The sequence below is a fragment of the Helicoverpa zea genome, chromosome 14, assembly GCF_022581195.2.
Source record: "Helicoverpa zea isolate HzStark_Cry1AcR chromosome 14, ilHelZeax1.1, whole genome shotgun sequence".
Taxonomy (NCBI): Eukaryota; Metazoa; Arthropoda; class Insecta; order Lepidoptera; family Noctuidae; genus Helicoverpa; species Helicoverpa zea.
Genome location: NC_061465.1, coordinates 970,211 through 994,273, shown reverse-complemented (window position 1 = coordinate 994,273; position 24,063 = coordinate 970,211). Strand labels below are relative to the sequence as shown.

The window sequence follows — 24,063 nt, the reverse complement described above, 5'->3', positions numbered from 1 at the left end:
TCAGCAAGGAACAAACTTCGTGCTCAGGGCCCCCCACTTACGGAGGCCCTCGAACCTCAGTTCCTTAGCCAAGTAGTGGAAGCCCTATTTCCCAATCGGGCAGAACATGTACCTCCAGTTATGGCTCCGCCTGAGGAGGAACAGCACGATGAAGAGGAGATCCTGCCAATCACTGAGGCGGAGATGAATACTGTGATTTTGAAGGCGCGCTCCAAGAATAAAGCTCCCGGCCCGGATGGCGTACCCTCCAAGGTACTAGCCATGGCACTAAGCGATGCGATGAAGGATCAGCTGAAGGAACTGTTCGACGCGTGTTTAACGTCGAGACAGTTCCCTGAGCCTTGGAAGGAAGGACGCTTAGTGCTTCTGCAAAAGCCGGGTCGGCCGCCAGATTCACCTTCGGCTTACAGACCCATTGTCCTGTTAGACGAAGCGGGTAAGATGCTGGAGGGGATTCTGGCCAGCCGCATAACTCGACACCTTAATACGACCGGCCCCAACCTGTCGGATGCCCAGTATGGCTTTCGGGCCGAACGATCGACTGTGGATGCCATATTGCACCTGAAAGCAGAGGCGAGGGAAGCGGTCGCCGGAGGGAACGTGCTGTTGGCGGTGTCACTGGACATCGCCAATGCATTTAACAGTCTGCCATTCAGCTGCATAGGTGAAGCGCTCCAATTCCACGGAGTGCCTACATACCTGAGGCAGCTAGTGGCAGACTACCTGAGAGGACGGAGCGTCTGCTACCAGAGACGCGACGGGCGCATGGTACGGTGCTCTGTTACGTGCGGTGTTCCGCAGGGGTCAGTCCTGGGACCACTCCTGTGGAACATCGGATACGATTGGGCCCTGCGTGGCGGCTTTACCGCCGGGCAGGGTGCAATTTGCTATGCAGATGACACCCTCGTTACCGCTCGGGGTGAGACTTTTGACGAAGCAGCTCAATCGGCAATCCAGTGCGTGTCCCTGGTCATCAGCCGTATTGAAGCGCTCGGACTGCGCGTTGCTCTGGAGAAGACGGAGGCCCTAGTATTTCATGGACCCCGGCGTCGTCCACCTGCCGGGGCCCACCTTGCCCTTGGGACTACAAGGGTAAGAGTTCAAACCAAGATGAAATACTTGGGCCTGGTAATAGATCGATTGTGGAACTTCCGCGAGCACTTCTTGCAGCTTCAGCCAAAGCTAATCAATGCTGCGTCCTCCCTTGGTCGATTGTTGCCGAACTCGGGCGGACCAAGCGCGATATGTCGGCGGCTATACACGGGGGTGGTTAGGTCGATGGCGCTCTATGGAGCACCGGTGTGGGCAGATTCTTTGAGGAGCCCCTCAAATAGGGCTTTACTGCGTAAGCCACAGAGGATCACGGCGAACAGGGTCATCCGTGGATATAAGACCGTTTCTGCGGAGGCCGCATGCGCCCTGGCTGGAACCCCCCCGTGGGATCTAGAGGCACAAGTGCTCGCGGAGATTTATTCCCGGAGAGCTAATGCTCGCTCGAGCGGCGACCGTCCTCCGCCCGAGCTTGTGAGAAGATGGCGCGAGCAGGCGCAGGAGGATGTCCTGTCCCAGTGGAAGGATAGACTGGCGGCGCCTACTGCTGGTCATTGGACTGCGGCGGCAATAGGGCCAATTCTCGAAGAGTGGGTGGGAAGAAGGCACGGAGTGCTGTCCTTCCGTATCACCCAAATTTTGACCAACCATGGTTGCTTCGGCTACTACCTGCATAAGGTGGCTAGACGGGAACCTACCCCCGTGTGCCACCAGTGCGGTAGTAGCCCAGATACAGCGCAGCACACCATTGAGCTGTGTCCCGCCTGGGACGAGCAGCGCAATGCGTTGGCGGCAAATACCGGACAGGACTTCTCGCTGCCGAATTTGGTGAGGGTGATGATCGGCAGCGAGGCCGGCTGGATAGCCATAGATACCTTCTGCGAACAAGTAATATCGCAGAAGGAGGCGGCGGAGCGGGTCCGTGAGGCAGACGCTCATGCGGACCCAATTCGTCGCCGGAGGGTGGGCAGGCGTCGGACGCGTTACGCCGCCCAGATGCCGCCCTAGCAGCAGCCAGTGGGTAGCAGACCGGGGAACTCCTGCTACCTGCATTGCACGAGCTGCTGCTGAGATGGATCGCCAGTAGATGGAGGCGACCAGCCACTGCCGAGAGGTCACGAAAGTCGTCTTTGGTCCTCGTGGCCCCTCTCTAAAAGGCAGAAGACGGCACAAACGCTGAGGTTTTTAGTGGGTGCAAGCCCCACATAACCTCACCGTCTCCCCGGGCGGTGTGTGTATGCGTCAGGCATTTTCCTCAGCTGAAACAAAAAAAAAAAAAAAAAAAAAAAAAAAAAAAGGGTCCGGTTATAAAGGCATTAATATGTTATCCTATGGTCAATGGTACGCATGCGATATCGTCATGCATTCAATTGCATGCTGGTTTTCTACGCTCTATTGCGAAAACTGAAACAGCTTTGTGGCTGTATATTGAAACTGGAAAATTGGGATTTTGGCCCGTTATTATTGCATGAGAGGGATTAAATTCAGTTCTGGCTTTTAGATTGATATTCGTATTCATTCCTTATTCAGCTGTACGCACTGTTTATCTCTGTAGATTTTCGTTATAAACGTTAAGGTATGGCAAAGTTTATTGCAATTTAAATATGTATTTTTAAATGATGCAAATCTGTTCTCAAAATTATAGGCAGGAGCAGCATAACAAAGCACATTTTATCTCAACACTTCAAAACTCAAAAATAATAAAAAGCAGAACTTAAAATTACCATTTACGGAACCCATCCTATCCTATGAGCGCTCTTTATTTCACGAGCTCTTTGATCACGTCAAAAGTGACATGTTTTGCAAATGGCGTCGGCAGCCATTTTGTGCCTCCCTTTTGTTTCAAAACTAGGATTTGTTGTGTGCTCGCTGCAGGGCGAAATGACTTGCATATGAAGCCTATGTTTTATTGAATAGGAATAGATTTTTACAGATTTAATTGGAAAAAATGTTTTGTTTTATTTTATTTGGTTGGCTCTGTTTGTGAATTGGTATTCTGTACGTACCTACAACTCCTGTCAAAAATTGTTTTGTTTATGCATTATTTTCTGATTCGTAGCCAACTTAAAATTGGCACAGCAATTTCAAGAATAATGTATATATGTTAAGCTGTCATAAATAAGCATGGAAATATCATTTTCAGATTTAAATTACTTTATAACATTAACAGTTCCAATTTCATTTCAGTTGCAAATTACGTTTACTATGTTTAATGAGTGTGTAATTGCGCAAAAGTCCGTTAATCCCCAAAGAGATTTCAGATTTAAAGATAATTTCAGCTAAAAATAAAAGTGATGACGTCACAAAATCTACACAAGATTAGCATAAAAAATCTCTTGACCAACACACGTAATAGCTAGTTTAATATTTGCGTCAAACAACATGTTACCCGGAATCTAATCTCCTACATTTATGATAGACTTATCTGCGTAATTATGGTGCCCATGTTATATATTTATGTAGAAATGTATAGCTCTGTTTATGGTGCTGTAAGTACTTGAGTTGTAGTTAGGCTTTGTTCTCACTTTGAGCATGGTAACTAGGAACCTACATTGTACATTTATTTCGAAAGATTTCAAAAAGACACTTTGAGTTCTTATTAAAAAAAAAACTTTCGTTTGTTTCGTTATTTTGGTCAAGTTGATATCGGCTTAATTTAGTTCCGAAAATTAAAGTTTTCGAGTGAAAACACTGAACTATTGAATATGAAGAGTACTCCGTGCACCCGGATAAAAAAAAATAAGCCTCTAGTAATATTTTTATGAATCCGGTCCAATGTCTTTAAACTTTTCAGCTTGATAATGTTATATGTAGTTTAGATATAAGCGAAAAGAATAGTGAAAGTTACTCACTATTTTTAACAGTAGGTAAAGGTATAAAGAGCCTTATGTTATTTTCAAGTTAGCTAGTAATTGTGTGTATATCTAATCTCGATAACACGTCAACAACTGACGTAGGCACGGCTATTTTTGTTATGGCTTTTTTTATGGCGTTCTATTGTTTTAATACATTTATAGTGTAATAGACATGTTTTAATGGATGTCAGATAGGTAACATTACGTATTGTCAATCTACATTATTTAACGGGAAAAGATTTGTGTGTTGTATAATGATCTGATTAACATGCGCTATATTTTATCCGGGTACTTAAAATAGTTACTTCAGAATATGGTAAAACAGCCAGTTTTACATGTGAAACATTTTATTTATGACTAGCTTCTGCCAGCGGTTTCACCCGCATCCCGTGGGAACTACTTCCCGTACCGGGATAAAAAGTAGCCTATAGCCTTCCTCGATAAATGGGCTATCTAACACTGAAAGAAATTTTCAAATCGGACCAGTAGTTCCTGAGATTAGCGCGTTCAAACAAACAAACAAAAAAACTCTTCAGCTTTATAATATTAGTATAGATTTAAAATAAATAATGTCTTCTTCGACTACCTAAGTTCGAATGTGCTACATATATTCACACTTTGACTTATAAGTAGACTTAACTATTACTTAGCGGAGTTAAGTTAGCAGCATAGTTTGCGGCGAGTGCTAATTAATAAGTTAACGTCTCCCTAATGACCGTTACTTGTTTTTGTCATTAATCTTGATTTAGTGTAATAATGTGACAATAGCAATGCAAACATTTTGGAAATATAAATTTGGGAGGACCACTTTTCGCAATAGCGTAAAAAGTATCCAATGCCTATATGCATCTATGTAGATCATTTAAATGACTTACTTTCGCATTTATATATTAGTAGGAAAGAAATAAGCGGTCTAACACAGGGAAAACAAAATGTAATTTACCTAATAGGTACATACCAGCGCACCCATCTCCCATTCAACCGTAATTAACACAACTTAACCTGCCTGATCGATTGACCCACATCACCGTTACCAAGTAACCACTCTACAACAGGAAAACCATCAAAAAATACCTTCTTTTAATAAAAAAAAGTTATATTGTTTGGATTCCCGAAAATTGACGAAAATACCCGATCTTGGCCGATTGGCGAAATGTGTTGTTTATCTCGTAAAATGGCAGTACAATCGGATTGTCCTGTTTACATAATGTATGAGACTGTGTTATTCAGTTTGTTGCCTCAAACGAATGTATTTTAACATGATGTATTTGGTCTTCTTATATTTTTAAAGACAGATATATGACGCGCAACAACATAAAATATGATTGAAAGTGATTAGAAGATGAATGATAGTAGTAGTAGATTTGATTCTTGAATAAAAAAATGGTTTCAGCCTTAAATGTTTATTAATAGTTATTCTCCATTTTCATTTTTAGAGAAACTAATATAGAACTTATGCAGCTTTTCATGCAAATCTGATTTCTTTTACAAAATATTCAAAAGAACATAAGTATGTTTTCAAAAAGTCATAAGCGAATGACCGAAATTACTCCCATGAAAATTATTCATGAAATTAACGAGATGACTAAATATACCCTCACGTAAAGGAAAGTTTGTTACTCCCCCATTAAGTTGCCCATCATTATGTGATAGCATTTGAATATTACCAGACATTAACTGTGAAGCTCTACATTTTAATGTTTACATTTCATTAGTTTCTTTGTAGTGTGATGATGCTCATTTCCTTGTTTTTCTTACTTTTGTTTATATCATGGTACTGATGGCATTATTAAAATTAATCCTGTGTTTTGATTGCAGGTAAGTGAGAGTCACCAAAATAGATGGGCGGAAAGGCAGGAAGAAGAAGGGAAAAGCCAACAATGGAATTTTTGCTCGACCCGACTATCGAACTTAAGACTGCGTGCACAGCAATCGTACTTGCAACCACTAGACCGCTTCAATAATTTCAACAATACACCTACCTTAAACCTTCTCCTAAGCCTAACAAATGACATACTGAAAACCGTATCGGGTCAAACACAGGTGCAGGTCGAACTGAGAACTTTCCTCTTTGAAGTAGGTTATTTAAGTCAATGAACTTTACCATGACAAAACACTGTAAATCTTACCAAAAATCCCCGTAAGTAAATACTAGAATTCCTAGAAAAGTAGCCTTTTGTAAGTAATTATAAGTTTCAGTTTACAAAGCTTCAGTAATACATAAATTAATCTAGTAGAAATACCTGACACAGACGTTGACTGGTTACTGAAAGGTCACGAGTTCAATTTAAACCTTACTGAATTATTTACAGGCGTTAAGCTGTTTTCCGTGTAAGGATATTTCGGGAGTTTCAGGCAATCTGCTTAAAGTTTTGAAGGTCATTTCGAAAGTGGTATGTATACGTATCTTTTAGAAATTCGATTATTTTTAGATTTTTGCTCACGCGAGTACCTAGAGCATATTTTAATTTCCTATGTAATTTTTTTCCATAAAACGTATTATGGTAATAAATATGTGGCAATGATAACATTTTTCCTAGGAGTATTCAAATATAATTTTTTATCAACATTTTTTTAAAGAAATATATCTATCTTTGTAGACATTGTTCCTCTTAACAATAGAAGACCACTTCATTCACAAAAAACAAAAGACAGTCAACGACCCAAAAAAAGTTGGATCCGACCCAAAAAATAATTTTACCTCCAAAATGAGCTCTCTATCATCGATTAACAGGCACATCATAAAAATATCACGGCTCATGAATAATTCAGTGAAGCAGTACTTCAGAAACTTGGAGAATGTGACCAACTGGAGTCGGAATTGCTGTGCCTTCCTTTGTACCAAAGGCGCTCATACCTATATGTAGAAAGGTGTGTATCAAGTTTATGCTTGTGTTTGTTAATGTTCATTATGCCATGTAGAACAAAATGACCAGCGGAGATGTCATAATATAAAACGCCTAAAAAAGTAGCGCGCCAAAATGCTAGTGTTCAGAGGATGAAGACCGTTACTGGAACAAGTAACAGTACACCCTTATAGACATACTACGGAATACGTCCAGTATAAAAAAGTCACGAATCAATCAAGACCAATCCTTGACAGATTGGTTTAGATTTGACAAGGAACCCAAATATAGTATTTGATCACGCCCACCGTACGTTACTTGACCTACAAGAAGGCACTTGGCCTACCTTCTTTATGGCATCTCAGCGTATGTAACGATGTGATGGAAAATTGATGAGTGAACTATCACTATTTGTTACATTGCTTCGTCCCCCCAGGACATAATGGCGCCCGATTGGTAGAGATTTGTGCTTATTTCAACTCCGGTTGGTTAAATGCTCGAAGACTACAAACGTATAAATTTTGAACATGACCGTCATGTAAACTTGTAGTTTTCAGCTATTTTTAGACTGGACTACACGGTAGATTTGTGTCGGGGAATCCGTGATGGGCTTCGAAAACGATGTGTGAAGATTCTTCGATGTATTCTGATTTTGTTTTAGTTAGTATATGTAGTATATTTTTAATGAAGACTTCTGTCTTCAAGGGCCGTGTATTAAAAAAATATTTTCTTTCTGTGTTACCTACAATTTATTTATCAATTGGGTGATAATTCACCTTGTTTTGGTACATTATGTAATTTTTTTTTTTGTAACTTCACACACCTATTTTTACCGATTTTTGTGTCAAGCTCAACAAACCGTGAACATCAAATGCAATAGATACAAATGATCACAAAACTCCGTCAGTCATTGTTTCATAATACCATGCCATTACTATCAAGCCGATAAGTGGTTACAAAACGATCGCCATGAATGCATCTCGCCATCCATAGTAATCACATAGTTATGATGGCAAGGTGTGAAGGTGTGTACTTTATTGCAGTGTTATGTTGCTATACATAGTTATCTATAGGAACTAATTACTAATTACTATTCTTTATTGCACACTTAAGAATACATAATAAAAAAAAAAAAAAAGACAGTTTATGTACAATGGTTATGTAGAATGGTACAATGGTGGTAGGAACTTATATAATACAAAGGTAAAATTGTTTTGTTTGTTTGTTTTTAAAGGCTCCGAAACTACTGAACCGTTTTCAAAAATTATTTCACTATTGGAAAGCTAAATTCTTCCCAAGTAACACAGGCCCGATTCCCACGGGACGAGGGTGAAACCGCGGAAGCGTGAGTCGCTAGTCTTTATTAAAATTATAAAGCTGAAGAGTGTGAAGATGAAGAGAAAAATTCTAATCTCATGACCGATTTGAAAAAATATTTCAGTGTAAGATAGCTTAAGATAGATTTCTCTAGGAAGTGGATTCATAATTCCCTTCCACTAGTAAGTAATATAAGAGACCATCTCATCATCATGTAGTTCTAAATATAACTAAATACATAGAGCGGACTTCGCATTTATATAGGTAAGTAAGGATTCAGAAAGATTTATGAAAACCATTAGCCAAATCTCTGCAAAGAGACTTTCTTTTCTAGACTCAGCCGTATTTGTAATAATGATATTCTTTTTCTTCTATTTTGGGATAGAGCGCTACTAGGTACGTAACTTTTATTTAAATATAAAAAGGTGAGTGGGAAAAAATATAAGGATTTCTGATCATCAAAAAAATATGTCTGGACTAGTCGTTTTTTAAGGGCTATATCCCGTTTAAAAATAGCTTACTTTAAGAATACCTTTTTATCAAATATTTCGCAAAATGATGTTCAAGTCGATCCGATATCTCACGTATTTTACCTTATCTATTTTTAGATGCTTTGTTTTCTTACAATAAACACGTCACTGAGTAATATTATGAGAAGTAAACAATATTGTGTTACGGTAAAGGTCACGGTAGATAATAGGCAAAAAACCTTAAAGGCATACATAGCACACGTTAACAAGGTCATTTTCTATGATGGAAATGTAATACAAAAAATGCATAACACTTTGAAAACATGTGTGGATTTGAAACAAATGCTTCAAAGTGTAATCAACATTTACTTTTGATTATTAATCGACTTACAAAAACGAAGGTTTTGATTTTCTAATCTATAAATATGGCACAGTTTTTAAACAGTTTAAAATTAAGACCATTCAGTACCCTTTTGGTCGCTGAACAACAGTAGACGACATAACTTTGCAAAGTCGTCAACCCACATTACCTCGAGAACGAAAAAACTTCGCGAACAAAAATAATATAATAAAGCCAATTGTCTCAACTTAATAACTTATATGAACATTTATGAGGAAAATTCGAGAAGTTTTTCGCTACAATGAACGTTGATTGCTTGCAGTCAATGGCGCCTGAAAATATAATGCTAGTGATTCACTCGGAAAATTGAATTGAACAACCTATTTATTGAAATCATTTCAGTTTTTACGACTTTTCGGGGGATCTTCAGCTTTTTATCCTACTGTCAAAAAGGGGTTGGTAGTTTAATTTGGTCATTGTTTTATGAAAATGTCTTTTCTGTAACGGCGTTTTACGTCGAAAACTGAAAACTGAAAACTAAATTCTTTTTGGGTGGAACTAAATAAGTTCATCATTCGTTTATTTTTGATTACACAAAATAATATTTTCTACGATTCTCTTATCTAGTGTTTTTTGTTTAGGTACTAATTTTCCTCTTTGTTCATATAATTTACGGACCACAGTATTTATTATAAATATTTTCTAGAATAGACTTCTAGCTTGATGAAAGCAATTTCATGCAACGTTTCTTCACGTTTTTAAACTTTAGTAGAAAGCTAGTCACGATTTTCATTACAAATCATCCTTTCTTATAAAAGCTTAAGGTGGTTGCATAGTTTAAAAGGAAAAATACAAAGGTGCTCGTGGTTAAGGAACAGCTGCAGGGGTAATTGATCTTAAAGTTAAGCAATGCGGTCGATCCATAGATGGATGATCCCCTGTCATGACGAATTCCTCCGTGTTTCGAAAGGAACGTTAAATTGGTGGATCCCTGCTGTCGTTTGAATACCTTTGACAGTCGTTAGGGGTAGTCAGCAGCCAGAAAGTTTGACAGGCAGTCTTACCAATGAGTATTGAGTTACCCCGTTATAGGAGGTTTTAAAATTGACGACCTCGATGGCGCAATGGTCACCATGCCGGGCTGCCGAACCTGAGGTCTCGGGTTCGATTCCCGGCTCGGTCGACATTTGTGTGATGAGCATGCTTGTTAGCCGTGGTCTGGGTGTTACAATATGTATTTATAAATATGTATACATGTAGCTATATGTAGTTTATCAGTTGTGTTAGCGCCCATAATACAAGTTAATTAATAACTTACCATGGGGCTAACCGACCGTGTGTGAAAAAGGTGTCCCGACATTATTTTAAAATTAACACAATCCTTTTTTAAATCTGTAATAAGGCCATTGTAACTTATGTTATCAAAACAGACGTCAATAGCAGATTATTCAACAATTTGGTGTTAACTAATTTGATCCCCTTTCAACCAAAGTCATCCCATTTCAAAAAGTTTTAGGTTTGACTGGTTCTGTCATAAGGTGATGTAGGTAGATATGTAAACTGGAACTAACTTAACATCAAGTGAGAACTACTTCGCAGATCTGAATTAAGAGTACCTAGATTTTCGTTTTCTTCGATAAATGCCATAGGTTAATTTCCAAGTTCGACCTGTTATAGATAGAAATTAGGGTGTTTAATCGAAAAAAAAATCAGTTATAATATAATTTGTATATGCTTTAGTCAATAAAGCACTGGTACTCAGCTGAAACCGGAAAGACTGGAAGCCGACCCCAACATGATTGGGAAAAGGCTCGGATTATGATGGTGATGAGTCAATAATGCTACCGTAATTAATCAAACATATTGTGGAATCACTGAACCGATTTCGGTGGCGTCTGAATAACTCAGGTGCTTTAGATACGGAATAAAATATAGTTATCAATCCCGATAACATAAAATGAAAGTGCAATTTCCCTTAAAATCAAAACGAAAATACCTAATTTATTCGTAGTTATTTTATGTTTATTTGTACAAAACTCTAACTCCTCCCAACGCAACCCGGCTAGACTACCAGGGCATTATGAAACGTAGAAGCTTACGTTGGTAATGTTTCTAATGTACATTAGTGAAACAGCATAAAATGTTCTGTACTGTTGTTTCTTGAAATATACGGTTTATTTTAACAGTGGTTGTTATTTATATTTTACTAGCTTTCCGCCCGCGGCTTCGCCCGCGTGGAATTCGGTTCACCCCTCCCGCTGTGGGTTAGCAGCGGTGAGGGAGTGTCAGACTCTTACTGACTAAAATCGTCGTGTTCCGTCCTAGGCCTTTTATATACCAGGGCCGCGGTACCTCTTTCGAACAACCCGCAGCCGCGGCTGGCCCTGGCGCTACTGGGCCCCACTGATTTCAAAACAGACTAATTCGCGGCGAACCTTAACACCACGATACAGAAAAGCACAACGCCATCTATCGAGCTATCGGGAAGCTCGCGATTGAACAATGAGCTACAGGTTAAAGCGCGAGATATCATTGCACTTCTTACGTATCTTAAAAAAAACAACGTCACCACGTTTTAAAAAGCTATCATTCCACTTCTTATGTATTTTAAAAACACATCGTTACCACGTTTTAAAAACACCCAGCGCCATCTATCGCATACCTCAAGAACGAAATAACTTAACTAATACTTATACCAATTAGTAATTCGTTGAATTATAGTTAATTCAGGATAAGTAGATGTAAAAAAAACAGTTAAGACGATAAAACAAATCGTACGTCATCCCTCGGGAATTCCTCATTTTCGAGGATTCATTATCGTATCATTTAGCTTCTAAATTTACATGTTTATATTCGTTTGCAATATATTACCTTGTTTTAAACGACACACAGCGCCATCTACAATCCATCCATCAAGCAAACAATATTTTTGTTTTCCCTCGGGAATATCTATTTTTTTCGGGATAAAAAGTACCCTATTATTTAATCCGGACTTCTAACTTTACGTCTGCAAAATTTCAAAGCAATCGGTTCAGTAGTTACGGCGTGAAAGCGGAACAAACAAACAAACAAACAAACAAACTCACTTTCCGATTTATAATATTAGTAAGGATAAGGATTGTTGGGTTGTTGTTTTATCTTTTTATTTATTATCCCTAAAAAATATATAGGTACTTACTTAGCGCATAGACCATAGACAAGACAATAACGAAACTCTCCCATTTTAAAATTCTTTTAAAGTATCTTTTTCTACCATAATTTTCTGTCTGAAATCATCTCACAAGTGGCCTTATTTCCAGCTATATCATCTTTGACACCAGTCATTCACCGTTGCTTTGGTAGTCACCTTTTTCTAAATATATCCTTCAATGTTCATTTTTTTTTAAAAAAAAACCTTCCCTACCTTTTTATATCGCTTTTTTTCGTGAACAGTAAAAGTTTTCGATAACTTTTGCTAGCCTTTTGTAACATTACAAAGGGTTAACGATTCGATAATGCTTTTGTCAGCAATTTTCAAAAATATTGGGAGCACTGGGAATAAATGTTGAATATTACCTTCATATTCATAGAATGTTTTAGGTAAAAAAAGGCTTGTATTTTTTGCGAAATAAGCTCCTTTTGGTTTTACACAGGCCACATATATTTTATGAAAGGTGAGTTACATAATAGTTTAGTTTGAGTAGTTACATTCAGTTTTGAATGATTCCTAAACCTTTACGGATAGTGACTAAAATAATATACATACCTATACATTTTATACGCTACACCTAATGCAACTTGACCTCGCCGTTCAGTTTACCATGACAAAAAGTCATTCACACTTCACATTACATAAAAACACCTTCATTAACCATTAACAAAATAGGTAATGTCCAAAAAGGATCAATAAGCCTCCCCAATTCCCCGGTAACACGGTATGTAGGGCGCGGTAATTCCCGATAACCGTAGACTGTGGTAATCATAGCCGTATTGCCATAACATTTTCTTTGGGGAAACCTGATTACTTTTCGTATATATTTGCTTTGTTTAGTCGGTTGGATAATAAGCATGAGAAATGTAATTGGATCTTGCATGTCATTTCTGAAGTAATAACCATTTTGTAACACCTTTCATGTAACTGTATTCATGTGCAAATAAATCCTTTGACTTTGAAGTGTGGACTTGTAATACAGAGCTCACGACTTTGTTAATTTCTCAAAGGTTAAGTAAAAAGTGTGCGGTGAATCTGTGGATGGGTGCATGACCATCTCTGTCATAACGAGATCCTTTATGTTTCGGAAAAAAACTGTCGGTTCGACATGGTAAAAGAAACCCTAACATAATGTTAACCATTCGTATTATTAACCTCTCCAAATCCCTTTTATATCAAGTCCTTAATTAAACTTAATTAAACTCACTGTAACATACGTACACTACACAACTCGCCTCTCGTAATCTTTGTAGGGCGACATCGCTGCGACGCGACGGGTAATAGAGCATCTTCATACATTGTGCTTCATCTCAAAATAGACTGAGGACCAAGTTCACCGACAACATAAGCGTCCGTTTTTCTTAAAACTGGTGTTTACTTTGAAATGAATGAATGAGGATCATTTTGTGAGGAAGGTGATGAGTGTGAATGTGGATGGAAATAGAGAAGGGGACGACCAAAAAAACGATGGTTGGATAGTGTAAAAGTCGACATCTGACTCCAAATGGAATTGGGATACGGGTAAGAGGGTGATAATGGTGAACTTTGAAACATCTGGGTGAAAAACTGATGTTTAAGTTTTCGGTGTATTCGAGCCTTAGAAGGACGTACGTCTTTAATTATGTAAGTACATACAGCTAGGGCCTGAGTTGGTTCAAGACGAGGCATTTTATTTTGGATGGAATGTCAGATAAGTATTTATCTCTGTGTTTCAGCTCGGATGAGTATTTTTAAAAGCCCCTAAAAGAGAACTTATGTATTTTGTTATAAAAATGCGTAGGTTTTGAACATTTTCGTGACACCACTACGCATTAGAAATATCAAGTTAAAACTCACTCTGAAGAGAATACGCGACCGAAGTTCCGTGACTTGTTTTCCATTTTATTGTTCGGGTATCTATTATATGCCAAACGAATATTGAATATCTAAATTATATTTAGTATAAAATTGATATTTTCAATCTGATATATTAACACAATTTAAATGATATAACTTAATTTTGTGAATGTAAATAGTATTCTAACTGCTGGCAATCAGCTGAAATTGCAATTAACGTGGACTTTCAATCCCAAAATTAATCCGAGCACGTATTTGACAATTAATTCAAATTGATTTGTCCAATAAATTCACTTTGCATCGTTCAAATAACGTTTGTTTTAGTACATTCGTTAATATTTACATTAATTACTTCATTAAAGTCACTAAGAGTGATAGGAGAAATTGGGAAACTTAACTTTTTAAAGTACAATTTTTCATACAAGCAAATAAAACCTGAGTATCAATTTGTTTGAACTATTTTTAGCTTTTCTAAAATCTGCTTTAATTTTTATAATATTAATGTTCAAATTCATTTGAATACACAAATCCCTTTCAGGTCGATCATGGCCCAAATACAATAAGTCCAAAGTCTTACAAGTAAGATACTGAAATTTCCAACCTTATGCTCTTAATATTAAGGTTTTATTTCCATTTAACAGACTCACATAAGAGCCCTTCCTGATGCCTTGTTGAGTTTTCCTGTAATTGAGTTCAAACTTAGAGCATGTAACCAACAAGAGGATGGGGTCCTCTCCAAAAGTACATGTGCGTAAAGAATAATCTCGCCTTTATGAATTTTGCTTAACGATGTGATCGAAAATGTATGAGTGAGCTATCATTATTTGTTACGTTGTTCAATCCTCAACACCTATCGTCTTAGAGATAGCATAGAGATTTGTGACCACGGTGACTCCAGTGGTTGCCATGCTCTAAGAGTTCAGTACCTTTGAAATGGGAATAACAATATGGCGTCGAAATTGTACAAAGGAGAAAGATTACACTTTAATACTGAAATGTGGTTGACATTATTAATGTGCACTCGGGTTATGTAACCGAATTAAACGCTTAAACGAATGAAGGCCTTTTGTTGCCAAAAGGGTCATTGTTGAAGGCGAAAATTCGGAAATTTTGCGGGAGTTTTTTAGCAGTCAAATTAACGTTAAAATGGTTTAAAAATACGAATGTTTTTATGAGTATTCTCATCTATATTGATATGGTATTTGCTGAAGAGTTTGTTTATTTCAGAGCGCTAATCTCGGAAATGAACCGATTAGAAAATGACTTAAGTGTTAGATACTCAACTTATCGAGTAAGGCTTCTACCTAATTTTTGCAATTATGCATGGAATAGTTCCCGGGAGACCACTAAAACCGTACAGAATGAATTGAAAAGGTGCTCTATTCAAACCTTGAAAAATCCAAAGATTTAGCATCTCTTATGAAACCAGCATCTTAATGCTAATAAATTCACTTCATCCATTGAAATCGGATAGCCGACGAATTTCCATTTACATGAGAATTGCTTCAAGGTAACAGCTATTTCTTTCAACCAGTTTTACTTGAACCCCGGGAAAAAATACAACTAAAGTCAAACGTAGAACATTCTATAGATTTTTTCGTTCTATTTCACGGAGGAAGGAAAGATAGCGGAGATGCCATAAGGAAGGTAGATCAAGTGCCTTCTTGTAGGTCAAGTGACGTGCGGTAGGCTTGAACTGCTACTAGAACTATTGAGGCGTTCAGGTTCCTTGTCTAATCAAACCAATCTGTCAAAGATAGGTCTTGGTTGATTGGTGATTTTATTTTGTAATCGTACGTGGGTTCTATAGAAGGCATGTAAGGGAGTAGCTAGTAACGTTCCTCGTCCCCCGAACACCTGCATTTTGGCGTGCTACTTTCTTAGGAGATTTAGCGTTATGACATCTCCGCTATTCACTTTAGTCTCCATGTTCTGTTCTCACCCAGCGTCATATTAAAAGGCCAAGTTAGATTGGTCGTTCCCATTCTTTCATAAAGTATTAAAATGTTATGTTTTTTTCTTTAAACTTAGCAACAAGCATGTGAAGTTTCAATCAATAGTTCTGTTTATAATATTGCGTTAGTTACTGTGTACAATACTGATGAAACTGACGATTTATTCAGTCAATATGTTATCAAGGCCGTGGCTAACACGAGCTTCATGTTTTGACTGTTAGAATGTGGGAAAAAATATGCTGAAATTATTGTCTGGATTGCGAAATATGAAGCAATATTGTGCATGGAAGTATAAAAATACTAAAGTAAATATATTGTAAGTAAGTATATTTAACCTTTTATTCTTCAATGCAAATTGCTTCTACAAATATAAAGTCTCTCTTCTTTATTTACCTACTTCGTGAATTTACGTTTAACTGTACAGTCACCAAAAAACAAGGACAATGCTTTTGTGAATTGTATATTTGCATATCACCAGCATTTTGAACTCCTAATTGCAACAATTCGAATGCAAAATTATTTCGCTTATTCGCTTTATTTTTCGTGGAAAACAAAATACGAGTAAGAGGAACAAAAATGAAAAAAAATATGCTTTTTGTATTTATCTGGCACGCTGACGTATAAAATTCCCAGTTAGCACAAAACAGTGAGTTTTCCATGCCAAAAAAGTTAGTTATTTTGATAAAAATGGACGAAAAAGAATTAAAAAACAAATGTGTATTTTTCAAATAGTTTTCAGTGTACGCGGCGGAGATTTTTTATGCAAACTGCATGTATTGATTGCGGTATGAGATTTGGTTTTACTATTGGATTTGTTGGGATGCAAATACATTTGGTTAGTTCAGTTATCTATAATATAAAAATGAATCGCAAAATGTGTTGGTAAGCGCATAACTCAACAACGCCTGGACCAATTTGGCTAATTCTTTTTTTGTTGTGTTTGTTATTGTTAGGAGAAGGATCTTATGAAAAAAAAAATAGGGTAAAGTGGAGAAGTCAGTTGACGGGAGCGGAGCCGCGGGCAAAAGCTAGTTTATATTAAGTTTTTTTTTGCGAGTCACCGATTTTCGTGTCGCGAGTGTTCTCATGTCCTGCATACAATAATGTTCACAGGTTTAATGTTAATATCTCATTCTTATTTGTGTTTGTTTTTCATCTTATAAAAACCTAAAAATAGACATATACTTCGGAAACATGAAGCAAGCTTCTGGAGTAGTTTGAATCCCTAATAGCTCACAGACAGTTTGTTATTGAAAAAGACACAAGATCATTTAGCCATGACTGTTTCTCTGTTTTTGAGCACTCGCAAGAGAAAAAGAAAAACTTAAAAAACATAATTAAAAAGACCCATTACAAAATCAATTAGTCTAGAACCCTATTCTTAACAAAAACCTAGATAATGAAACAGTCTTTACTGAAAAAAAAATGCCATAAAAGTGTGCCGAAAAGCCAGACCTCTAAATGAGTACAAAAAATGCTCAAACGTTGATTGGTCTACGTTTTTGCGTGGGCTCTTGAGAAGTCCCTGATTAAACGTCAAATTTGGCGCCAATTGGTGTGAGGGACTGGCCAGCGACACTTGAATGGTTAAGTGACGTCAATTTTGACAGCTCCAGTGTGGAGAAATATTATCATCGATTTTCGATATCGATAAATTAATTAAATATTTTAAGTTGATTGATTTTGGATTATTCGTAAAAGATGGTTCATTTTTAAAGTAATATGTGTATTGGTGCGAATATCTGTTTATTTACTTGCGTGTCTGTCTGTGCAACCGTAGCTCTTAAACGGCTCTTTTTCCCGATTTTGTGCATGATGTAGGTAATTTGCTAAGATAAAAAATATACACTGTACATAGCGGTCACTTGTTTAGAATTATATATTCAATTTCAATACACACAATTATAGTCCTGTCATTTACCACAGATCGTGGTACGAATAGAAATGGCAAAGTCAAAGAGACATTTTGAGGATTGAATATTCGGATGGCTCACAGTCTACTTATCAGTTCTTAGCAGAGATAATGGCGTCAGATGGATTGCTTTTGACATCCACTGAATAATTGTGGCGAAGTAAAGCGAATGGCTGAGAGATTCCGATAAATCGAAAATGAATTTGAGTATAGTTTTAATTAAATATCTTTGCTACTCCGAAATTAGCCACCAGTGGGTTGTGACTTCGTAATGTTCAAAATGTACAAAATCATTACTTACAAACATACTATTCAAATAATTTTGCCATATTGAGTCAAATATTAGTATGTCTTACGTAATTATTGCGCACGTATTGTGTTGAATCTTAGATCGAGCCTAGCCTATGTTTCGCCCAAAATGTTTAAGATTTGCAATATGGAGTATTTTCTCCCAAAAAGCAGGCTCTTTATATTAACCCAAAAACTCCATGGCAAAACCATGCATTCCATCCTCGACATTAAGTATCTACCTACCACTAACCGCTGCTTCGACGATAAACCTTCTCGTAAAGACGACACAAGGCGCGTATTTGCATAATGATTTCATTTGCGTTGGGCTGTCGTGTCGTAAACGCGGTAAATATACTACGAACAACTGTGTATTTTCCTAGGTCTATGGACACAATCTGTTAAGACCGTTGCTTGGTGGCATGGTGTATGCATATATTTTGAAGCGACTTTAATTCCTAGCTGTCATTTGAACAACTTTGAAGGTCCTCTGTTAAACTCAGGAGCCAGAAAGTCTGACATCCATTCTTGCCAAGGGAAGCCTGTGGCTGGGTTGAGAAGGTAAGATAGGTAATCTAACGTACTCGTGGTTAGCTGCATTGGGTTAGACAGAAAGCCGACTGCAACATAGTTAAGGCTAGGCAGACGATGACATCAAATACTGAAAATGCAGCGTTAATTTCAAATGAAAATCTGTTCAAAAACTTTATTATTGTTATCCAATAAAACGATCTGAAACTTGAAACCGGAGCAGCGAACGTTTGGAACGGAACTACAGACGACAAAGTTTTGAGCGCGGCAACCCTTCTTGAGCTGAGATTATCGTGATTTTGTATATCTATGTAAGTAGGATTTTAAAACTTCGTTTAGGTGTTTTTGTTTTGTATACTTCCTTGTAGATTCGACTGTACCTAGGTAGGACGTAATGTATACTGATTAAGGTATAAATATTTCACTCATCACTAGATTTTTGTAATCGCGTATATAATATTCGAATAAAGAAAATTGAGTGACTATACTTTTATACTATAGTAATATTTTTTTACATTTACAGTAGCTCAAACGCCCACATGTGTCTATTTATTTTTCCAATATCAAAAAATACTGTATACCTACTCAAAACCAACAAACACATTTTCTCGGTTGACTAGTTGCAAAAATTACCCTTTGCAAACCAACAAGCCATATACGTAAGCAAGCAAGTATACACTTGTATACAAATATATAAAGCAAAAAATGGTTGTCATAGCAACAGGGGCCACAGATCGGGTCTGTTTGTTTGTCAAAGGATCACAAATACTTAACGAAAGTATCATTCAAATGTACGGAACTCGTGTTCGTGTAACTTGATGGAAAAATACATATTGATCATGTGAAGGGCCTTATTATGGTGGTAGAAGCTTTTACTATGGCGTATGGGGAGGTAAATTGTTTATTTGGTTTTTAAGTGGAAGATTTTTTAACGGTAAGTTTTCACCAAAAAAAAATCTCGAATATAAAATATCTATGCGAGTCCACTGCTAGTATGTGTTTGCGCACAAAGGATGCACTTTCGCAGACATTTTAGAAATGCTCACAGGCAATTTCTTACTGTTCGCTTTAGCGATGGATACCGCTCACCGGTGAAATCTCATCTCTTTACTCACTTGTATAGATCCCCTCATCATATTACTTCATATCTTATATTCCAACTATCATCATAACTCTATCAAAAGCCTGAAGATGATTCATCAAAATATTCACGAGTAGCGAGGAAAATTGAATTTTCTTACCAAGGTATCTATTACCGAAAGGTTGCCTTGTATAAAGGGAGCTTTAGATTTTCTCCACGTATTCAACGTTGCGTAAAAGCCTTATAAATTACTAGCTATGGCCTTACAGGTGAAGTTTTTCTTATTCAGGAATTGGGAACCCTTTTTGTTCCACTCTTATTAAATCCTTGAGTCTTTCAATGATGTCTAAACCGATTGTCATCCAAGGCGGCAGTTCTCAAAGAAAATCATCCACGTCTATCTGATGTTTCGACAGCATAAAAAAAGTCAAACTGATAGTGAGCCATTTTCGGATTTTCGATCGATTCTTATATCGTGACAAAACTCTAAACCAATCAACACCTGATTACGCAGGATATCCACAATATACTTCGATAAGATTGTAATAAAAAGCCGGATTCAAGAAATAGGTATCAAAACAAACACTATAAAATCTTAATGTTCTTGCCCCGTGAGAAACATCAGACATACGGGAACCTCTGACGTCATGAGTGCAACATTATAATAAAATTTGAAAGTCCAACAACCGAATTAATACTTTGATCGTCAGCATAATGTCTTTAAAGGTATCTTGTTAGTATAATCCTTGAGTCTTTCAATCTTGGCAATCTTGTTAGGGTTCGGTACACCAAAAAACTATTTAGTCAAGCAGCTTTTATTATAATGAAATACATAACCCATTGCTTTTGAAAGCTATAGCTACTAACTGAACTCTTCGATCCAGTTATACTACTATGGCTACCAAAGATGTACAAATGACAAGCGGGAGCCACGCTCCAAAACAGTGCAATAAGAAAATATTAATTGTCCCAAAATGAGCTTACAAATACCTCTTTGTGAAGAATCCAGGTCATAACAAGCAATACGGAGAACATAATGCTATAAAACCTTGATTTCCCTGAGGGCTGTCGTCAGATGGCGTGAAACTGCTAGTGAGAGATATAAAATAATACAATAAACGACCATAATAAAAGCTTGAGTTGTTCCCATATGCATTACGTTTATAAATATATGGCTTCTAATTGAAAATAATGAGAAATAGTCTTGGTTTCATAAAATAATAAATTAATCATGATAATGACGTTGAAAAACTTAGCTTGTGGCCTAGTAGCAGCCATACGGGTCGAGCAACTCTTAGGGGGATGGATGGGAATGGATGGATGACCATCATTTTCTTAACGAAGTCCTTCGTGTTTTGGAAGACATGTTAAATTGTGGATAGCTGTTACTTGTGGATCTCCTGCAGCCGTTACGGGGTAGTCCTAAGTCTACGACGACGAGTGTTATCAATGGGTACCAGGTCGAACAGGTAACTGAGTTGAGGGAAGTCACATAGGCATCGCTCTGTGTTAAACACTGGTATGTTTCTGCGTCTCATTTGTCTCAAATTAGGTCTATTTCCAAGTATAGCTTTAGGGTAATGAAAATTGTATTGATACTAATACAAACAAGAACAACGGCTTAGATATCAAGGAAAATACTACCTTTTGTTTTGTTTTTACAAAGATTATACCCGTTATTAAAATTTTTACCTAATTATGTTATTTAATGATCAGATCACATTGATACATTGTTTATTGGCTTGCCTTGAAAATAAAATCTGCAGATAGATTTAGTGAGTTTGGGTTGGAAAAATATGGTTTGTAACTCAACCATGGTGTAAAATAAATAACACACAACAAAAAATGGAGAAGTTACAAATTACCTACCAGGATATCGAAAGTTTCTTTGAAAAATCGCATAAAATATGACATAGAAGCATGTCTTTTTACTACCAATACGCGAGCTGGATAGATCCTGAATAATAAAGGATCATTTTATATTCACGTGACGTCATAAACTGAAGAAAAATAACCCCATTTTTATATGAAAACCCGCGTGCAATAGATATAAATAAATAAACGAGATTGGTTTCAATATTAATACAAAGAAAAACAGACAAAATAAATTTAATTAATATTTTATCTTATTGACAATCGGAACCACAAAATGCTCGTATTTCTTTAGGCTCCCAACATCAGTTCTTATTCACTTAAAAATATGAAACACGATTCTGAAATCTATGCTCTACAAAATAAGAAATAAAACAAAGTATGCTCAACTTACGTCTGAAAAAAAATATCCAGATTGATTACACACACTATTTCACAGAATGAACAATATATTTTGAACGTATTTTCAGCGCGTTTTCAGATTTTCAGCCACTGAATGCGACCTCGGAGGCGCGTCGACACAGACTGGCTCTACAGACTGATAACCATAGATGATAGGGCGACTCGCAGACTCGACATTATGTTAATTTTGACAATTATGCCTACTAAACGTAAATGTAGCTTATTAGAATGCATGCCTTGTGTAGTTTCATGTATGATGCTGTCCTCCTAGTATTCATTTGTTAATTTGAATAACGTTCACGTGTGGGCCTGTATGCATTAACTACATAAGCATAAAGACACATTGAACGACTCGGTTTAACAATAAACTGACACAGAGCAGTAATTAAAATAATTTCACACGACGTTTACGACTAAACTGGTGTAAGTCAATAAACTCATATAAACAAATTATTTCCTTACTTACACCATTTTCTTCTTGCTTTGCTCTAAAACAATGGATTATAAAATTATTTTAACGACTAATCTTAGAGTCGTTAATCACCCAAGTCTTAATTAACCGTAAAATGTTTAGTAATTAGTCTATTATATCTGCTTTGTTTTACTTTTTTCCTGTTTGTAACTTGTGGTGTATTTGTTTGATTTATTATCGAAGCGATAAAATCAATGGGTTATAATTTGTTTAGAATAATATTTTATTGCTGTGGTGTTGATGTGCGGTTTAAATAACGACGTGTCTAGTAAACTATTCACACGTTGATGGAAGATTCCATTCATAAATTCATGTGTTTTTCTTATTTATTTCTAAATATGATTTATTTGTTGCTGTGTAAAATACAATGCATGAACATTTTTAACTAGGTACGCCATGAACGATTTATTGCTTCACTGTTACTTGACATAACAATGTTCACTTAATCAAACGTAAACTGATAGTAATTCATTTGTCATGTTTCTATTTTAATTACTTACATTGTCAATCTTGATAAGCAATCCACAATCTGAAACAAAAAAAAAATAATTAAAGTAACTTTTCCTCTCAGAGGCAAAAAATTGTTACCTACAAAATGCTCGCTACCGGTGAGTACTCTTTGAAAAGGCTTTGACCCTCCGCCTCGCTCTGGCATGAACCATTTTGTACTACTATCTCCCTCGCACACACACTTAAACGATTGACGTAACGCGGGAAAATGTGGCCGGGAGTCAAACTCGAGGATTTTGCTTTCATAGACTCAAATAGAACTATTTAAGCATCATTTTGAAAGTAGAAGAGGTTTCTTTGCTTATTTTTTGTTAATATTCATTAACGGCCGCTTCCAATATTCTATCTATCTTTTTTCGCTTACTAGAGACAGGAATTTGAAAATACTTTTATGGGGCTAATGTCAAATTCATATTTCTAGCAAAACCAGAGATGGATGGAAGAACAGGGAATGGCCGTAATTGAATGAGTCAAAGAATAGACGGTAGTAGTAATGTGATTATTAATTGTTTGCGAGCGTACAATTTACTGTAAGCAGATTTCAGTTTTAATTGGGTTGATAAGCTTATATGATTATATTTATATAACGTAAGCCAATTTGGCAAAATTAATGCTAGTAAGTTCACTTCGCAAACAAGGGGGTGTAACTCTCGCTGAAAATCAGCGCTGAGGCTTTTGTCCTGTACAGGGTCTCAGCATTATGCTTAGCTAGGGCCGTTTCACGTGGGGTGTGACACATATTTCCCATTACTGTTTTTAATTGTAATTCGTCTTTTCTTGTCTTATTTCTAATGACTGTTATTTTTTTATTATTATTTTTGTTTATTGTTTGTAAGGCTGTGTCACATGCGCGCGTGAATAAACGTGTTTTCTTTCTTTTCTTTCTTTCTATATTATGGTAAGTAAGTACATGGTATCTTTGAAGCTTAATAAAATGAAAATAATTATTTGATTTTAATAGGGACAATAAATCAGAAAGTAAAAATGACTAAATCGATTTGTATAATAAATTCATTTCGTATTAATTTAATTTCATCATCTATTTCCACTAAATAAAATTAACTTACAAAATAGCTACTAATAACATTCAATCTCCCGCAAAAAAACAGGCTCCATCCACACTATTTTCAACTCAC

The 24,063-nt window shown here is 36.8% G+C and overlaps 1 protein-coding gene across 3 annotated transcripts in view; it reads right to left on the bottom strand.

The window, feature by feature from the left end:
- Positions 1-24,063, bottom strand: part of LOC124636466 (neuroglobin-like) — an 89,880-nt gene that overhangs the window by 40,063 nt on the left and 25,754 nt on the right. Inside the window, exon 2 of one of the 3 annotated variants that reach the window (XM_047172562.1) lies at positions 22,918-22,946. The exons of 1 other annotated variant lie outside the window; for it this stretch is intronic. The gene's annotated coding sequence lies outside the window, so the exon portion shown is untranslated. Of the gene's footprint in view, positions 1-21,937; positions 22,064-22,917; positions 22,947-24,063 lie in introns of those variants that run through there. One more of the 3 variants, XM_047172563.1, reaches the window with a different exon arrangement.